Source organism: Oxyura jamaicensis, chromosome 4 (genome assembly GCF_011077185.1).
Source record: "Oxyura jamaicensis isolate SHBP4307 breed ruddy duck chromosome 4, BPBGC_Ojam_1.0, whole genome shotgun sequence".
Lineage (NCBI taxonomy): Eukaryota > Metazoa > Chordata > Aves > Anseriformes > Anatidae > Oxyura > Oxyura jamaicensis.
Window position 1 is genome coordinate 42,151,228 of NC_048896.1, and position 21,320 is coordinate 42,172,547.

General features: G+C 36.4%; 1 long non-coding RNA gene across 1 annotated transcript; it reads right to left on the reverse strand.

Moving 5' to 3' along the window:
* Positions 1-9,333: 9,333 nt before the first annotated feature.
* Positions 9,334-17,917, reverse strand: LOC118167124. The gene is made up of 3 exons (XR_004750955.1): positions 17,782-17,917; positions 11,914-12,054; positions 9,334-9,514 (listed from the first exon to the last, which is right to left on the reverse strand). It is a non-coding gene; the product is annotated as an uncharacterized LOC118167124 (long non-coding RNA).
* Between the last annotated feature and the right edge of the window lie 3,403 nt (positions 17,918-21,320).

Below are 21,320 nucleotides of genomic sequence, written 5' to 3' on the forward strand. Positions count from 1 at the left end.
ACCAACTTGTACAGTTTTAGCAGTTTTTAAAAAGTTAAGATGTTTTTGCATTTTTCTTTTTGTTTTAGCGGTGAAAATTAGTTTTTATCTCTTGACTGTGTACCATTTGACCTACTGACCTCATTAGTTTAATGGAGCAAGGCCTCAAATATGAAGTTAACAGGCATTTAGATGAAGTGTCAATGGTGCATAGGCTACAAGCTGAAAAATTCTAAGTAAAACATACCTTGTTTTTATTTATTTTTATTTTTTTAAATAATAATTACTTCTTTGCTTCAGTTTTCTTCCAGGGCTCTCTGAAACATCTCCTTTGAAGCTCTTCATGGTTTTGTATGGCTCTTTAAGGTATGTCAGCAGAATGAGCTGTAGTTTATAGGTAGTGAAATTATAAGAAAAAATACATATATACATAGATGATTCTGTGATTCTGTGATAATGCATGAATATTTCCTAAAAAGGACTTTTCAGAATATCAACATATTTTCACTGTGGTAGATCACCCAATGTCAGCAGTGTAGATCACCCAACATCAGAAGAATATTACTAGAGAAACTATATCAGAAGAGTAAAACCTAATCACCAACACTAAACAATTATATTCATTGCCAACCCATAGGACTGGTTTAAATAACAAGGCATATCTAGCAAATATGCAACTCCATGGAGCCAAATCAGAAATCATTACTCTACCTTAATGCAGTCTCACCTCTGACTATGCAATTTTTTTTAATTTTTTTTTTTAATATAATTCTCAGAAATTCAGGGGATTTGTGATTTATCCAGAGTGAGTAGCATTTAGTGTTTGACTGTCCTAAGAACTACCTCAGTCATATAACCATTCAGTGTTGCTGCACCTTCTCATAGCTGTAGACCTGGAGGACATTGAGAAAATGTTTCTGTGCATATAATTTCATAGCAAATACACAACCTTCCACATTATCTCAACTTGAGGTGGAAATACCTGTGAATCAGCATTTTATTAATTAACTCTATTTTAATCCTGGTATCACACTGATCCTTGAGGAAAGGAAATCTTTTGCACTGACTGCAGCAGCAGCAGCAGAACTGGAGTACTTATGGGTGATTTTAATGAAATTGATAGATAATGACTGCAACCTTTAAAGTAAAGAATTAAGGTCTCCTTTTAAAAACAAGTATTAGAGATTAGTATTCTTTTCTTTTCTTTTTTTCAAAATCATTAAGCTTTTTACAATGAAATTTAATGAAGTAGGCTGTAAGGTATTTCCTGTAATACATTTCAATAAAATATAAGCTAGTAAAGTTGCTCATGTAAGCATTCAGGATTTAAGGGATTATTTAAACAATGAATGCATGAAGTTATTAACTTTCCTGGGGAACTAAAAACATGATGAATCAAAACCAGCAGACATTTTAAGATTGAAAGTTTGAAGGACTGATTCTGTACATGCAACTGAAACATAATGAAAACAACATACAATTGCAATGCATCTACAGAAAATTTGACCAGACTTCTAGGCAATTAAAGCACCTTTTTAACAGCTTTTTTTTTTTTTTTTTTTTTTTTTTTTTTTTTGGTATAATCATACACCAATTACATACTGCTAACAGCACTGACTCAGCAAGATTATATTCTACAACTTATCTTCAAGTAAAGGAACAGTCTAGTGAAATTTGAGATTTTTATGTTTTATTCCTTTGCAATATTCTGCTGAACTGGGGACATTAATAGGAATAGTATGAATAAAGTAAAATTTTGGTCATGCATGGCATATTCCATAAAAGCAATAGCAAAAAGAAAAAAAAAAAAAAAAGGAAAAAAAAAAAGATACCAGACTAATCTGCATACCAGTTATCTGCCTATGTCAGGTATTTAACAGTAAATTTTATTATAGTAAAGGCTTTGAAAGTTTAGAACATTTTTTATCTCAGACAGGTCACAAGAAGGTTCTTTGTTTAAAGCAGCTGGAGTCCTGGTACCATGACATTAAATATAACATTGAAAGGATAAAAAAATTACCATATATTCTAAAAATAAAAATAATAAAAGAAAAAGAAACAGCAGAAATTAGAACAATGAGAGGTATTTTTTTGAGAACTCTGAAGTACCGTACTACTTAATGTAGCCCTTCCTGGTGCCTTTTCATGTGTCATGGATTTTGTGTGTCTCCATCCACTCATTTTCCATCATTATCATGCTTATCTTATTACTGCCAATCTGTCATCATCAATTAGGAACTCAGGAGATCTTCAGATTCCCTTGAAGTGGTACCTACTTGACCAGTAGGTATCAAAACCTCATTACCAAACCACCTTTCCATTTTATATACATCTATTCATTTATGTATATTACTACCTACCAGATTTTATTTTATTTTATTAAGACTTTACTAATCTGTTCAACTACTGAGTCATCTAGACATTCATTAATACAACATGTTCATTATAGGGCTGGTGCTGTCATAAGTTGTCTGTGTACTACCTATACAAGACCACATGCACGTACCATCTGCATAGAGTTGACTAAAAGTTCCTATGCAACTGACTATTAAACAACATGGTAAAAAATGTCCAACTGCTCACTAGTATTGTATTTAACAACTGTTCATTTGCAGCTGCTTAGTAATTGAAATGTAAACACTTGAGGTTTAAAATAAAGATCATATCTACCTCAGAAGTGCTGGGCCCAATTGGGAAAACTGACTGGGCATGTTCTCTTTAAAAGTCTTATGAAGTTGCATCTTTTTATTCTCATTTGCTATTGTAAATTTAAGATAAAGCAATAAATATAGTGATTATTTATTGTTACCTTAAGTTTGTCAGGAGCAGAGAAAAGCAGATCAAAACTGCAGAGCTTTATTCATAGTTAATGTGCAGAAAATGGTTAGAAAATTGCATTCACTTTTTTTGAACATTTTCATAAACATTTTCATACATTATCTTTTCTATTTTGTCTCTTGATGAAAGATCTTTCTGAATAACTAATTTCAAAAAAATTTCAACCCATTCTATTGAATAAAAGACAGATGTGCCCGAACAGCAGAAAACCTGGGCATCATCTAGAGTTTAATGAGTGCCTTTCTGTTCTTAATGCTTGTGAAAGCTCTACTGGGGACTGACAGAAATTATTATTTTGACTGAGCCCTAAGTTCCCAGCACTGTTGTGCCCTCTCTCTGACAGCATCCTAGAATATATGCTTAAAAGGATGCAGGATTAGGGCTCAGTGAAGAAGTTACCTTCTTCATCCCAGCAGTGCTGCTGTCATTATATTTCTCTGCTAACAGCAGGAAGAGCTGCCACCACAAAGCACCCATGATTATAGTCACTTTCTAAAATGGCAATTTCCTTATCAAGAAATAACTCCTTCTCTCTATATAAAAACCCTTTATTATTGCTGAGGAACAAAACTGTGTTCTGGAAAGATTACCCAAACACGTTAGGAGACTGTCGTTAAAGGAACCTACGCTCTACTTTTGGTCCATCTACTCTGCCAGCAGTAACTAATATTGTACTCTTCTGAAATAGGTCACCAAAAAAGAATACTAAAAAAACAACTATCAAAACCAAACAAATGGAGGGATACAAATCATTGTATTCCTCATCTGTCTGCTGAGGCTTTTTTTGCCAGTTTTAATGCAGGCACAAAAGGCAGGCTTGAAGAAGAAATGTTTATTTCAGAAGGAGGTTTACAGAGGAGACCTGAATGCAGTGGGGAAAGCCAAAATACATACAAAAATACAAGTCTGTCACATGCAGGTTGTACATTGATTCTCCTTTATTTATTTATTTATTTATTTATTTATTTTGTGTGTTTTCTTTCTGCTTCTCCTCTGTCCATAAAATAATTTGTTTCCTTAATTCTTCCTCTATCTCACATAGCACTTTCCATTCTCTAAGACAACAGGTTTATTTGTTTTCACATGCTTTTACCTGGCAGTTTTCTCACTTCCTCCCCATCCCTGTTCCTTTTCTCTACCCTTGCTGCAATTAACTTCTCTTCCTTGTCCCTCACCTCAGCATTATTTTCTGTCTGCTTATACCTCTGGTTCTATTTTTATTTATTTATTTTTTTTTTCCTGTCTAATCATTGAAATCTTCCCTTTTACTTATTCTTTTCTCTATGTATCTCTCTCTTAAATTACCATATATACGACACCTTCACCTGCTGGGAAGCAAGAGCTTTAAATCGAATAGTCACAGTACAGGAAAAGGCAGAAGGAGTAGGTGGAGCTGAACATTTACTTGCAGACCCTGAGACTGGTTTTATCTCAGATAAAAGGGAAGATATTGTTCATTCTGATATTGATGCCTCCTTCACCATTGTTGGCCTCATTACTGTCAGAAACATGATAAGATAGTTGCACACAAGACCTGAAATGAGCATACTAAATAATTTGCCCATTCTATGGGTCATTACATTTAGCAAATAGTCTATTTTCCATATGCTTGTGTTTGTCTTGTACTGGCAACTGATTTTTTATGAATCAAACATGTATTCTATCAATATATTTTCCCATTTTTTTGTACAGCCCTGTGACAATGGTGATAGAGCAGTAAAGTCATAAAGTGATGCTTTTCTGTAGGAAAACCAGCATAGCTTATTTTCTAGTGATAGTTGCTAAGTGACTTAAATTTTCCATTTTAATGGAAAATTGTCACCTCAAAATCTATAACGCTAGGAGGGCAAGTATTCAGATTATTATTCCTTGAACGAAGTGCAACAAGAAAGCTCAAGGATCCAGACTGTTATCAAACACCTTAGTTAAATCCAAGAAGTATCATACATACATACGTACAAACCTGAGGCTTCATTCATTTCATTACATCTCTGTTGCACAGAATTTGTCTTCCACGTGAATTCATGGTCATATCAGGACCTAACAAATCCTCTGATAAGAGTTCAAAAAAAACAAATTCAATAAACATAAGAGATACAACAGTAATCCTTCAGCACACCAAAAACTGGAAATGAAAAATGCATACTTTCATAAAGATCATGAGACGCTGAGAGAACACATTGTTAAGTCATAGAAACCACTGGTACCTGGAATGAAAATAAATATGCTGCTAGGAAAGTCTGATATAAATTAAATAAAATATAAAATAAAAATAAAATAAATCCCTTTAACAATGAATCCAGAACTGGATTTCAACACTAATAGTAAACATGTCCAGGTACTTCCCTGCAAATATTTCAAGCATAATTCACTTCTTAGCAGTAATTGAGCTCAGGGCAGTGCACCTTACCCATTGCTATTACTGAGATTCCCTGTGGTTTACAGCTAGCTAAAGGTAATCTTTTCTTTAGCTCATCAAACAACTGCTAACAGCCTGGGGTTAGGAAGCAACCTTCCTTATGGGTAATTTTTTCCAATTTGTCCAATGTGAGCTTAATTAAAACAGAATGGTGACTGCCATGTTAACCACAAATAAGTCAGTCAAGTCCTAAAACAAAGCCATTTCATTCTTTCATTTCCTAATTTCATTTTTATTCTGATAAATCTGTCCATCAGAGTGAATGATACATGTAGGCTTATACCAAATCTATAACTGGTACACCAAAGCTGTAATTCTCCTTGAGGAAGGTGACAGCATCACAAACCAACCTGCTGATGCAGACAGGCCTGGCAGGATATCACAGCCACAAAATAGAGCTGTTGCCTTGGTGCAAGCACCTGGAAACTTGCTGGTGGAAAAGAGTCAGGATGCTGGACTTACCATGGGACTCTGACAGGAATATTTGTCCACTAATTCACAGGGCAGTGTGCCTAAACACTCCAAACAACCAGCCTCTTTTCACCTCTGCCTGCTTTTTCTAGTGCCTTTTTGCTTTACTATTTAGTACATTGCTGCTATTTCTGATCTTTTCTGCTTTTAATTTTTTACCCTGAAGCCTGATAGCTTGATTCTATCAAACATTTCCAGCCCAAACACTGTGAACTTTTCATGCTCTTTTTATCTTACCTTGACCTCTGATGCCTCTTCCAAAGCAAATGTAATGAGAGAATAATGCAGAAATAAAGGTAAATGAAAATCAGTAAAACGCTTTCCTAGTAACCTCATCACAGAACTGCATGCACCTCAAAGCTCTGTAACCATCACCTTCCAGTCACTTACAAGTCTCACCAACAGACAGCACCAGGATGTAGTCAGGATCCAGCACACAGGGAAATGTCAGGAACAGCCTTCCCAAACCTTTCAGTTTCAGTCCAGACAGACTAAGCTTCAGAAGTGTTAATGTGCACCCACATAGCATGGTGTTGCATCGCCTGTTAGCTGCTCTACAGCAGGAACCCAAAAAAGTATGTTTGTATTAGCACAGTTTTATATCTAATTTGTGTAGTTTTGCTTTTTAACGAATTACCTACCTCAAGCAGAAATGTTTGTACTAAATCTACCTCTAAGGCTCTTCCATTTTCTATTGGATGGAGAGAGGAAGAATTACTAATCAGAAACATATATCTGCAATAATATGAATACAGATCTATTGGTGAGATTATAACGTTGGCCTGTATATAAGGACAGGGGGATTGTACATGACAGCTCAGGGAAAGTGACAGTGAACAGCAGGATAAAGGGTGATTTATACTTCTCTAATAAAAGTTTGGCTAGTGCCCGGGTGAAAAAGGACTGGTGAAATAAGTACTTAACTCTTAAACAGATGTTCTGGGAATTTTATTTATTTTATTTTTTTTAAGCATATGTCATTGAGTAATAATGCATGCTTTGCAAGCACACAATTATTTTTTTCTTAGCTTTCACTGGGCTAACTATACCTATAAACAAAATCCATGAGGAGGAAAAAGTATAAAGAAGAATAACTACAAATTAGAGTTTTGGTTTGGTTTGGGTTTTCTCCCTATATCATACACATTTGACTGGAAGGGAAGATTTTAGTCCATCAGCAGAGTGCAAATAGAAAGCTCTTTTGCTGTCTGGTCTAGTGCCAACACAGTCACAAAGCACAAGCAGTTCATGGTCCCCAACACCATCTCTACCTTACAGGGCAGAAATAATGTAAGCAAGCTACCTGGAAATTGTACACTGAGATCACCTTCCATTCAGCATTTACCTTCACACTATATAAATCTACTCTTGACTATTCCAGAAAATGAAACAAAACAAAACCAAACAAAACAGCAAATTACACCATCAACAACAAAAAACCTCTTTTTCCTGACTGAACGTTAAGCAGATTTTAATTCCTATATTCCTATTCTCTGTACAGCAATATGTCATTCCTTATATATGTCAGGGATTTGGGCCAACACATACTTCAGCCTTTTGCCTGCAGTAGCAGGTAATACACAGACCCAGCTCTTGGCCAAATCTTCCACACTGAACAAATTTGACAGGGGAACCACTGATGCAGAATGAATGCAAATCAAGATGCCAGTTTATTTTCCAGTCAGTTTTGTACATAACTAGAATCTAATCCAGTTATGGTAAATATTCATAATCTAGATGCAACAGTGAAACATATGTAAATCACTACTGTGATTACGTTTCTTAAATAAACGAGAATCCAGCAAATCCATCTCATTTCATTATTCTCTGCAGCAGAGAAGAAAATTCAGTTGCCAAGAGCAAATTTAAAATAATACTCGTAATACATAGCTTACAAAGGCATTCTGTTTCTTAAAAAATAAGGTCCCTGGATGCTATAGAAGTCAATAAATTATTGCACAGGCCATATGCTAAGTACCTCCACTCAAAGTAGATTATCTGCTCATGTTAAAAAATAAATAAAAAATGAAACCTTGCCACTTCAAATGCACCACTGTTGGTGCACTTTATACTTTTAATGAAATTTTAGAAGCAATCACTGATGACTATGCAGAAGGCCTGTCCACTCCCAGATATGTCAGTTTACATAAATGCCTACTGGGGAAACCAATATTAATGGCTTAAGCTTCTCTGTACCCTGGAGCTATGTTTGGTTGTAAAGACACGATAAGCGTAACGCCAGGCTCGCTGCCCGGCTCTCCTGCCAGCTTGTGACACAGCCTTCAGAAGAGCGCCGTAAACAGACATGAGTGTCTGTTTGCCTCTGCTGTCAAGGCTTTTAAAAGCAAACTTGTTGACCAGAGAATGAAAGCTAAATGGTTGTCTAGCCAAAATTACACTGTACTGCCAAAGGCATTTTTAATACAGGAAGTGCTGAGAGCTCACTTTTCTTTTTTATATGCCCTTGCAGATTGAGTCAAGTGTCAACACAATTTATGCATTCAAATGGAAATATGGTAACTGCACTAAATAAAGCCATATTAAGAACCATAGTCATTTTTGTGTATTATTTACCCACATTGGTTTTCAGGCAAAAAATTATGTAGTTAGATTTAGAGAAGACCAAAAGCAGTGGTTTGCTCTCAGGGAATTTAATAAAAACTGTAAAAAGTATTTTATGCTAACATAAGTTAGTAGCCTTTTCATTCCAGAATAAAATAAAATAAAATAGATGATTGTTTAACTGAGAGGCGTGAATTTAATTTTTTTCAAGACTTTTTATTTATTTGTAATTTTATGACACTTTATGAGCAACTCAGTATTGTGTTAGAGAAAGTGAAGGTAAGTCTAGAAATCTAAATGCTTCTGAAAGTAAAGCAAGGACAATACAGTGTAGCTCCTGAGCCTTTCTCACAGAAAAACCCTGTTATACTGAAAACAAAACCAGAACTGTGAAACCCTCATTAATATATACACATACAGAGCATTTGTCCGATGCATTTTTCTTTACCTTCCTCACTTAAATCTTCTCCAGTTCTTATTGAAAACCCATAGAAGCAGAAGAAAATATTCTCAGTAGTTCCACTGCCCTTCCTCATGCTCCTAACATTCTAATTTCATTTAGGATCCTTACAGAGTGTATTGTTAAATAATGCAGATTACTAAGAGTTGAGTTAACATTCAAGAAACTGAGAAATTACTCTGATGACAGACTGTTAAATATATAGAGCAAATAACAACACTCACCTTTTTCAGTTGCATGTTTATCTGAAGCAGGACACACATAATGGGAGAAAAGAGCCTCTTTGTTTTGAGAAGCGGTACCCAAATACAATATCTGTGACCATTGTTGTTTGGACTTCAGGTCATCCTCCTTGTTTGTATAGCAAACTTCATCTACTTTCAACAAGCATAAACTGAAAAGCTACGGGGTTTAAACCATTTCCCAGATATGATATGTCTACCAGGCAGCAACAGCTGGGCAATAAACTTATAGCCATAAATGTTTCTGAAAGCAACAAGTTCATGGCCAAAGTCATAACTACAGTTACATCAATTGATGTCCAAAATGCAATCTAGCTGCATGGTTCTTTTTAACACGAAACAATATCTTACATTGCAAGGTACTTACCAGCAGCCTGCAGGTTAAATAAGACAGGTTAAGGTCAGGTGGGATGACTCCAAAAGGATCCATCGAGTCATCCAGAGATTTGTGGCCTCCTCTGAGCCTTCAGGGCTCCCTGATTTCATCCCCCTTCTATTGAACACTCTCAATATCACTTTAGACTGGATATTGAAATCATTTAGCTGCAATAAAGAAGAGGAGTGCTGCAGAATTGAATCCCATTTTGCTCAGCACATATCTCTAAACTATTACCAGTGTGAAATGAAATCTAATGTCTCCCTTAGCAATCCCATCTTCTTTGTCCTCTTGTTTTTCTACGAGTGTTATGATATACTAAATCCATTTGGACACCCAATAGTACATGGATTGTACCACAGACTTCAAGAAGTGATTTCCAAATTTATGCAGTCACTGTGTCAGGTTGCTTTTCTGCCATTGTGCACTCAGAGAAATCCATTAATAAAGGTAGAAAGAGACAATGCAAACACCTTAGACAAACTCACATAAAATGATGAGAAGTGGGAGAATGGTAAAGTTACTTTAGTAAAACAAGTTAATCTAATCTCCAGAACACTCATACTAGTCTGAGTTTATGGGAAGACGGACATAACCCTCTGCTGTCATTTCACAGGGTTAATTTAGATTGCTATTTCACAGACTGTTAGAAGGAAGTAACCTTAGTTAAACTGAATAAATAGACGCAACACACTTTTTCCTTTTGTGTTGTTAGGAGTTACTTTCTATCTCCCCATCAGATTCTTTTTTGCTAAAATCTGATTTACTAATAAAATGGTAAGGATGAAGCTATGGTTACCTGTGACCCACATCCTCTTCTTTTACCTATTTAAATAATATGGTAGTAGAAAACTGAAAATGTGACTGTATCTCTGCAGTTTCATCTAATGCCCTCGTTAAGGAAGTGAGCTGTACAACAGTACAAACATTACACAGAAAATACAACCAGTTGAAATTCAAACTCCTTGACTTCCATGGGGAAAACAAGGCAAATGTTATGGGTTGAGCTATCTGAGATGAATCTTTTTCTCAGTACTGCTAAATGCTCCCTGATTTTCATAATCTTGCCTTTCTGTCATTCATAATATCCCTTCTTTCTCTCCAATTCCATCTTCTATTCCATAGAACTGGAAATTTTGCTGAAATAATGTACAAGACAGGTGACTGATCTGCAGAACTGACTATCTAAATGATGAATTTGCAGGGCAAGTGAGGATATAACATGCCCCAAGAAGGAGTTTTTTTTATTTCTGGAATATACTAGTTCCAATAATGTCATGAAGACAGGATCTAGCACAGTGAGTCTTTGACGCAGCTATTCAGAGTTACAGCTTGTTGTCCATTATGATACCAGTCTGAGTGGTTATAAAGTAAAAGTGGCTAAATAAAAATTAAACAGTGTTGGAAGGGCAATTTGCTAAATATCTCTCCTGGTTATCTTGGGCAGTCAATAGGAATGATATATAAAATAAATTTGGTACAAAAATAACAAAACATGAGCTAAAGATATTTTCTATTTAAAATATGTATCTACTTCACTGAAAAAAGCAGAGTAAACTTATTGCCAATTACAAGTTAATTAACTAGTTCAGTAGCAGTAGGATTAATATGTGGGTTTTCTGTATATGACTTTCAAATAAATCATGTCAGTCAGTACTGGACCAGAATATGATGCTGTTGCTTGCATTAAGTAGCATCTTACAGTGTGAAGTAAAATATCATTCAGCATGAACAAAATTACCACAATTTATGTATTCATTCATGTTCCAAGTTCAGAAATTGTACTTCTAACATATTTTTTTTTTGTTATATATAAAATGTAATTGCAGTTAAATGAAAGCAAATAACCTGGTTGACCATAAATATTTTGGCTGTGGAAAATGAATAACTACAAAACAGCATATTCAATTTCCCCCACTTTTACCATCATCTGGCATAACAATTTAAGCAAAGACATTAATGTGGCAAGTTGAACGTACTGGCCAATATGACAATGAATATCCAGAATCATCAGCAGTCAGGAATAAAGCTGTAACCATACTGGAGAAATCCTAACTATAAACCTGAGAAAGTAACAGACTATATTACCTCTTGTAAAGGCACCCATCTCAGACACAGGAGCCCTTACTCTGCCATTTTTCACCCTGGACTTCACATTTTGTTTTGCATATCCAGGATGACAACTGAGTTTTCCTCTTTCTTAAGACAGCTTACCTCTTTCCATAATCATCAAACAAAAAAATCAAGAAAATGAAAACAAGTGCCTCCACACATTAAAAAGAATTCTTGTTTTTTAGCCCCAGTATAGATTGCAAGATATAACGTGAATGTTTGTTCTTACTTTTCCCTGATTAGATTTGGATTACTAGTGTTAATAATGACTGCAATTTGCAATTATTTTATTTAAAGAAAATTTCATGCAAAGCCATTCATCCCTCTTCAGTTCTTTTTCCAAACACACTGGAAACAAAGAAATTAAGCCACCTGGGCTCCCTCAGGTGGATGAACAGATGGGTGGGAGGACAGGCAGAAGAGTGCCCTTTCAAAGTGCAGGGTTCATACTTACACTGGTTCTGTCCCTTCTCCTGGGCTGTATTTACCAGTGACATGTTCTAACATCTTTCTTCCCCCTCTCTCTTTCTTTCACACATGCATATTTGGGTGAAAATCCACTGCTGTCATGAACATATGAACAGTAATATCCCCACTGCAAACAAAGGTGAAAAGCTTCTTAAATTAAAATAAATAAATAAATAAATGTTTCATTAGGTACAAAGGGTTATGCCAACACTAACAGAAATGGCAATTTATGCTTGCCCAGTCAAGGCTCTTACTATTTGTGTTTCAAAGTCTAGACATGTGGTAGACAACCAATTTATATAATTTACAAGTTATGTAAGTTATAACAGCATCCTGATTTAAAATAAATAAAATAAAATAAAATAAAATAAAATAAAATAAATATCAGAAGGTATTGCCCGTTAAAGTAGCTTTTACATGTAAATATAAAACAAGACTATTAGCATGGCTATTAGACCACAATAAAGGATGTTCATTATTTATCTCTTAATTATTTTCCCACTGTCATACTGTGGCAGTGCAATTCCCTTTTCAACCACAAACCATGTTCATGACATAATATAATGCAATAAAATTGACACAAATAAAAGCAATGGATCATTATTCTGTGGGATTGCATCAGAAGACAATGCAACTGCAGAGAATGTGTAATTCAGTGAGTCCCTTTCACTTTTTTCGAAGGGCACATTTCCAGAGATAAATTAGAAAACAAACAGCAATAAACTATAAAAATACAGATTACATGTTTACTATAAAATGTCAAGTGAACTTCTCTTTACATATTAAACAAGCTATCACTGTCATTTGTTGCCTGGGTCAGTATCAACTGCAATTTAGTTAGTAAAAGAGTCTTTTCATGCAATTAATCTAATATGGTAAAAGATCATCTTTAACAATAATACTGGGTGGGCCATCATTAGTCACCTGCTGAAGACACAAATTGTAACAAAAGACACAGCAGGACATGTTACAGAAGAACTTGTGTAAATGGTAAGAAAATTTCTGTGACAGGCATCCCAAGTAGGGCCTGCCTTTGCCTAGCAAAAATAATTTTTTTTAGAGGTGGCCCCATATGGGTTGCAGTCTGGTTAGATAACATGGAATGTGCCATCAAAGTTTCCAGAAAAGTTCAGCTTATTTTATGTGTCATTTTTCCTGAATAAATTACTGATAGTAAAAATATATAATAAAAAATCAAACATAATTTAAAGATCCAGAACATATAAGCATAAAAAAAAAAATAGAAATTTAGGCAAACTATAACCATTAAGCAGCCATATACACATTTAACCTACTCTAAGTGTACATTCGATATGTCAGAATGCATTTTCTTATGGAGAACTAACTGACAAATAGTTCATTATGACCCTACAATAACCACTCATGAATCCACAAAGAGTTTACTTAGTCCAGACCATTCTTTACACTGCATGCATAGTACTTTTTACTTAGTGCAATGCTTTTTCTATATAAAATTGCACTGATGTAAAGCTTTTGAATTGGAAATAACAATAAAAGTCTTAGCTTTGTTGGCCATATTTTGTACTTTTGTGACAGGTGTTTGTCTGCTTAGGTAACAGAGAACTGTTGAATGAATTCAGTAACAAAATAATGTTTGCTAGGAGAAAAAAAAAGAAAAAAAAAAAAAGAAAAAAAAAAAGAAAAAAAAAAGTCGTCTTGTCCAGAGGATATTCTATTGAAGGTGGAAGAAAAAATAAAATAAAAATAAAATAATAAAATTTATGACGTTAGACAACTTCACTTTGTTCTAATCTGAATACTTTCACATCTATCTGAAAAAGTAATATCCACATGTGAATTGGCTTAAAATAATGAAGGAATCTTTTACCAAATGTTCTCCAAGAAAAGCTGGTGTTTTGAATATATCTGGGAGACAGACACAGCACTGATCCAGATATTTTATTTACTACATGGTGAGGTCTACAGAGACAATCCAGATGTTTAGCAGTACTTCCAAGGCTATGGGGAATTCTGCTATTTATTTGGAAAACATTGTATTAAAAAAAAAAAAAAAAGAAAAAGAAAGAAAGAAAACACAAAACCAACACATCAGCAACATTTGGTCTATTACAGCAAAAGCACAACCTAGAGTTTTCAAGAAAGAGGGTTTAAAAAGCACTCAGAGAGTTCATCTTTAAAAATCACAGGCTTTATTAATGTAAAATGGCTGCTGTAGCCAGACTACTCCTGAATAACAGCAGGTCAAAACAGCAGGAAGAACAATATCACCAGGCATATCACAGAAGAGGTTGTCAGATATGGACTAGGAATAAAGTGTGTAATCTTGCATGTTCAAGAATAACTCACACATATTAAGATGAGGAATATGGGGTTGGATTTTATGTTTTTACATTTTTTTTAATGTGAAGAAAATCACTCTGGATATTAAAACTGTGGATTTATTTTTTAGCAGGCTGAAGATTTTTTCAGCAGGTTGCAGTTTTAAAAGGTCAGTAGGGTTAGTTGTTCATTAGTCTTCAGCCATGTTTTAAATAGACAAAAGCCCAATGTTGTCTATTTAAAAGCCCTAGGCTGTCTAGCATAAACACTAGGGTGAGAAGGAAGCTCACAGAATTACCAGTGCACTGAATTGTCTGGGGAAAAAAAAAAAAAAAAAAAAAAAAAAAAGTGACATCCAGGATCTCTTTAGTTGCTGTTATTTACTCCAAAAATATAGATCCCAATAGATCTATATATAACATTTCTATTCCAGGAATAATGAAATCTTAAAACTGATGACATGAAGCTAGGAAACAATAACTGAAATACCACTTCCAAGTGCCAGCCTGCAAATAAAGTCATAATATCTGCAGACGATACAGGGCTTTTGTGAAGTCTATAAAGGAATAGACAATTTGAGCTGCTGTTTGCAAATGAAACTGGCTGTAGTCTTCTCTTAAGAAGTCAAATAAAGCATGCTGACTGAGACAGTCAAACCCACCCAACTGAATACACTTACAACTAACTAGTAGTTCTTGCTGAACTCAAGCTGCAGCACTGGCCATCATTGCTGTTGCAACATCTCTAGTGTTTATGACACAGTTTGCAGCATGGAAAACCTGAGAAAGGTTGGGTAGGTGTTGTGTAAGGGAGAAGGAGGAACAGCTGCTTTGCTATTGGTTTATCATTGCACTGTTATAACTACTGACCCATCTGTACTGGCTATGCAAACAGTGCAACTGTGCTTTTCAGGCCCCTGAACTGACAGCTCAAGTTATGGGTTTATGGCTAGCACCTCTCTCCATAGGGACTATATACCACACCACTCTATTTTAAGTGTGATATAATGGAAAATGGAGCAGGGATTTCAAACGGCCTTTAGCTGTTAACCTCAAAAAGCAGCTTTACAAATACTGTGTTTGTTACTGTAATTTCTAATAGTTTCCAAAAGGATAACTCCTGGGACTGCAAGAGCTCATTGGCTTCACATATGTACATCCTTCTCTGAGGTCAAACAGGAATCTTTCATGAGTGCACAGTTGAGAGAAGAATTACCTAATGAAGTGTTCTTGCCTGAGCACTTCCAGCTCAGACAGTACTTCCTCACAAACATAAAAGCAGCTTTTAATGTGAAAACCTGTTTTTGTTTGAAACTAGGAAAATGTTTATGGGAAATTCTGCCTCTAGGCTCTGAGACATGCACATGCATAAATGCACTGAGTATTGTTCACATTTACATCATTGCGATCCGAAGGGAGAAAAGGGCTGAAAAACAAATCTGTTTTTACAAAAGGGCTGAAATGAAATTATCCATGTTAGAATATTTTACTAACAGTGACAGCTAAAGGTACTTGCTGAGGTACACTTTGTTGAAATCCAGTCTGTTGATAGTCTCTTCAAGAATCAAGACACACATGTCAAAAGCACACATTTCGTAGTGAGTATTACAGAAGTCTCCACTGAACTTGGCTAACTAATGAAAAAAGGGGGCATTATATAATCATGTTTCCCTTGGGAACCAGAGAGAAAGGGTGATGGAGAAGTGATTTTATAGCTAGTGTTATGTCCACAGTAACTAGTTTGGTGATAAGTTCACTCATCATCACATGATAATTCTACAGCATATGAGAACATTAAATAAGAATTCAACTTAAAATCTCGACTGAAATTTCAGGTTTGACTCATTTAACTTACACAGTGATTTTCCAGACAATATCTTAGAGGTGGCAAGGAGTAAGAACTCACATAGAAAGGAGAACTGAGCAGGACAGTGGATCAGGGCAGTCAGGCTAGACTTGGTGGGTAAATAGGTTGGGACCACGATAAGGAATTTAATGTTTGGAAATCTGGACTGAAAGTAACAAGGACCAGGGGAACAAAGAAACAAAATTAGAAACAAAGACTGTTTCAAGGACAGGGCATGGTACATGACTAGAATTTTTGCAATATTATCCATCTCATTCAGTGCTGGAATGGTCCTGCTCTGAAATTCCTGCCAGGTGGAAGGAAGTTTTCTATAAAACCTCAATTTCATGTGTACAAGGGGTTGGAAGCTATGTAGTGCATAGGAGAGGAAACTTGCTCTGCCACAGATGACTCATGTGATGCTAAAATACATATTTAAAAAATATAAATAAAAATAAAAGCACAAAGGACTACTACTTATATATTCCTCATCTTCTGGGAACCTGGCATGATATTCTAAAGTCCGACTGACAGATCCTCAAAACCACAATCTAATAGTATAGCAAACCACTAAAATCTGTTCTTCTACCTTCCTTCATAACAGGAGGCACAGAATTTCATCCCTTCACTTCTGTATAAGCTTTGAACATCATCTGATTATACGAACAAACTCCACATTTCTGACTGTAAAACTGTCAGCTTTCACCTTGGAAGTATGACCAGACTGGACTGCCTACAAATGTTCAGAAAATTATCTAGGAAAGATCCAGTTGAGAAATGCTTAAAAATGTGAAGTTGTATTTCTGGAAGCTTTTGTTTCTTATTGAGCTCCTGGGAATATGTGAGGTATAAATAGGCAAACCCATTATCTTCTGTATCTTTTTCCTATTATAGAATGGGAAAAAAAATAACAGTAGCAACACTCTCAGATAATGTGACAAAATAGAAGATTCATACATGGTTGTCTATGCTTAAACCACTAGGGAGTGAGATATAAAGACAAAAAAGACATCAAGTCACTATTAGGAAAAAAAAAAAAAAAAAAAGAAAACAAAAAAAGAAAACATACTCTTCAAAACTGTCTGCTAAGCAGTGCTGTTTGGGAATGCTTCCCTTGCTTTTCTATTGCTTCCCCATTGGGAGGAGGGTGGAATGCATGTGTTGATTTTACTTACAACTCCTTTTAAAAGGGCTGTTTAACTTTTAAGTAACACTGAAACACAAATAACCTCACTCAATTTACATACAAACTTCTCTGACAAGCCAAATACCTCCCCTTGGCAATAGCTGAAGCAACAGAGCCTGTGTCTGAGGCATTTCAGCTGTTCTCCTGCTGGTTCAGCACCACTTGGACTCTTTACATTCTACAGTTACTGAGGATACGTTTACTATAATAAAGTCATGGAGAAAAATCACTACAATAGTTCAGCCCTAACTTCCTTCTTAATATTTTGCTTCTCAATAGTTTTTTCAAAGAAAACACTTAAAAAAAATATGGACCCTAATTCTGCATTGTAGCATTAAAACTCCCTGCACATAGGCTCACAATTTTTGGGAATTTATTTTATAGCCTTCTCTGTCATTGCATAGTTGCCTCTTCAAACCACTAATTCTGTTTCTCTTCAGCTTTAAGTAGTGAGAACTGTACTAAGGGCTGCCTGTTCTCTGGGAATTCCATCTGTAGAGAGAACAAAATAACTATACTCACTTCTAGAGCAGATCTATGCAACCTCAGAAGAGTTACTGGCTTGATTTGAAGACAGAAGTGCCTTTCCATCATTCCTCCCATTGCTCAGGAGCTGGAGTGTTTGCCAAGCAGGAGATTCAAAGAAGTATCAAGAGTTTTCCCTGAACAGCAAAAGTGGAGAGACAGCACATGAGAAAAAACTAGTACAACTCTCTGCTGTATTAGCTGCCACACTTACTTAGGAAACATTTTGTTCAATATTTAATCTATAGGTTCTTTTAGTAACTTGCGGAAGGAAGGAAGGGAGGGAGGGAGGGAGGGAGGGAGGGAGGGAGGGAGGGAGGGAGGGAGGGAATCAGCGGTCTCTATATAGTTAACCAGTGTTTCCCATCACCACCACCATTCATCATGAGCCTTGAGAAATCAAATTTTTTCATTCGCTCTCACTCATGTTTAGTACTTCTATGTAAAATACAGCAGATTCAAAAGGAGAGACTGGGATATACATTTTTTGTCAAGTAGCTCAATTATTAGAGTACTATTTTGAGTGACCAGAACTCTCTAAGCTACACACCAGTATTAAGGCTATTCAGTGAAGTGGGGGTAAAATTTCACCCTTTCTCTGCAGTCTGAGAAAAAAAAAAAAAAAAAAAAAAGAAAAAAAAAAAAAAAAAAAGCTTAGACACATACAACAGAAAAAGTCTGGAGAGAAGATTCCTGTCTTCCTGCCTTTGCACTATTTATCTTCTCTCTTTGCCCAAATTTCTTTAAGGTCCTGAGCATTCCTCTATGTTATATATGGGGCCTAGATACCATATATATCTTTGAACATCAGGCTGTTGATCTCACTAAGGTGGAAGTACCAGGTGTTGGCTTTGGACAGACTAAATCCTTTTACTGTGGCCTGAGCCCCTAATCTCAAGCACGGTCCTTCAGGGATTCAGGGACCCATAGTTCATAATCTCTAACTCACATCTATGATCAAGCCTACAGGTACTAAAAGGTTCTATGGCACCATTTGTAAGCATAACACCTTATTACCTCACTTTTCAAGGGCCTGCCCTGGAGAAATGTAAAGGCTGTAAGTGTCATGGTCTCTGAGAGCAGCACAAGAAGGCCCCCCTCCCCATGAAGTGCTTTGCTACTGCAGGCAACATTTCCTCAACAGTGATATCAAAAGAAGCAGCTGCCATTGTCACTGCCTATCATCAGCTTTAACAAATACTAGGGAACCACTGCCAGGACTAATCCCTCTTCTGACTGAAACAGATGTCATAACACGTACAATGAGTCTTCTCCTTGAGCATCTTTCTCTACTTATCTCTATTTTTTTCTACAGAAGCCATGTCAACACAAGCAAGGGATCATGTGGAAGAATGAATAGGCTCTGATTTATGCATATCATATCAGACGCATTTCAGAGGTTCATTCTGGGTCAGCGTGCTCCATTATTCCCCAAATGTCACAAAAAGGTATTTATATCAACAAGCTGGAGAGCATGGATTAACAAGCACAGGAACACACAGATATTGGAGCAGTCACTGACATGATGATAAATACTGTACATCCGTGTCTCCACTGGCCATCTCTGTGATAATGGTTGGCATGTGTACAAGCATGCTTGTTCAGGGTAGGAGCTGTGGATGCCAGCAGGGCATACCTTGCACACAAACATTTTGATGACCATTTCCATGTTGATTCATGCTGCTGGTGCCAACCATCAAGCCATTTCCACCCAATAGCCCTCACATACAACTGTGGTGAAACCACTGGCAGCCACAGCAGGACTCTGAGGTCTCTTCAGCTCCAAGGCTACCAGTGCAACCTTTTCACCATTAGGCACAGCGTGACATCACATGAGCCCTGGTCCCTGGATGTCTCCTCCTTTGGGGCACCTCCTCTCCAATCCTGCTGGAGGCTGATTCAACTCACTGACTTGACAGAAAAGCCACCCAGCAGTAGAAAACAAACAATCAAACAACTACAGCAACAAAATAGTGAATATTTTTCCTCACTGGTGAGCAGTCCACCTTGGACAAATCACTGAATTGTGATGCTCAGCAACTTCACCCCCTGCTTCCCCACCTCTCCTTCCTTTTTAAGCAGTATAAATCCTCAAACTCATCCTTCAGAGCTGTGCCCTGTGCACCTCTTGGCTCTCATACTGCACTGGCAATGGCCATTGAGTCTTCACGGGGTAGCTGCTGCTTTTAGTTTTTTCTGGTGAATATAGACTGCGTTGAACTTCCTGCTGTCAAACAGCACCACTGCTCACTCACAGTCCTCCACAAATCCCTAGTACATGTAACTCTTGGCTCCATCATCAGATTAACCCAGTGCTTTCTTTCAAGTCATGCAATATTTTAATATAACAATAACAACAATAAAAGCACTTCCAGAGAACACAAAAGTACAAAGCTCTGTTACAACAGGAGGCTAATAGCAATATTTATAATGAAACTGGCTGTTGTGCCTCTAGCTTAAAATGCAGGATATCACTGACAGTTTGGGCTTCTGTGTGTTCCCACTATCCCATCTAAATTCCTGGTAGGGATTGAATTTAATGAATAAAGTCACCTGTGGGGCAATTGGGAGCATATCAGAGCGGGTAAATCAGGAGGCTGCTGAGCATCCACTGGGCACTGGCTCCAACCAGCAGCCTCCTCCATGCCTCATTGGGGCTCAGTCCCTCCCCATGCACTGTAGGTCCCGTCGCCTTCCAGCACCAACCTGCCAGCTGGCATCCATGCTGCCAAAGCCATGCTAGGAGTGCTCATGTTTATTCTACTTCCACGCATCAGGCTTGTCATTGTTAACTACTGTCACTAACCGATTAGACACTAAGCAGTTCCAAAAATACCAGTTTAGGGGTGATAATTTTCTGTCAGGTAAAATCTGGTATCTTGGAAAAAAAAAAAAAAAAAAAAAAAAAGATGCATGTGCACATGCAGGCATTTCAGAGTTTTTAAATATTAGCACCAACAATTATTTCAGCTTCAATTCTTACATTTTTCAGTTTTAATTAATTATTTAGAGTTCAGACTGTCCAAAGACTTTATATTTACTTTTTAATTGTCACACTTTTTCTCACAGCTTTGAAGATAACTTAAAACTTACTAAGAATGTATCAAGGGAATCAGTGCTGGTAGCAACTCACATAGTCACTCACCCAGCTCACCCAGCAGTAATTTAGTAACTTACAAATGCAATTGAGATGCCCTGGTTAGAGTCTTCTCCTGAACCATTGCTCAGGTAACCCATCTACATTTTTCTAAAGAAAAAAAAAAAAAAAGATATATATTATATATATATATATATATATATATATATATATGGCATGCTTTTCAGAACAAAGGGACTTTAAATATACAGGTGACATCTTCAAAGGATTATAGGCAGTCCTGGCATCTTCAATATTCAGCCAGGATAAGAGTGACTTGCTCTCTTTTAAATAGGAGTGAGATGCTCACAAAAATTAAAAGTCTTTCCTGAGTGCTTGTTCTGAATCCTCATACTGACACTTGTATAAAATCCTAAAATGCTTGCTGATGTAAAAGGAA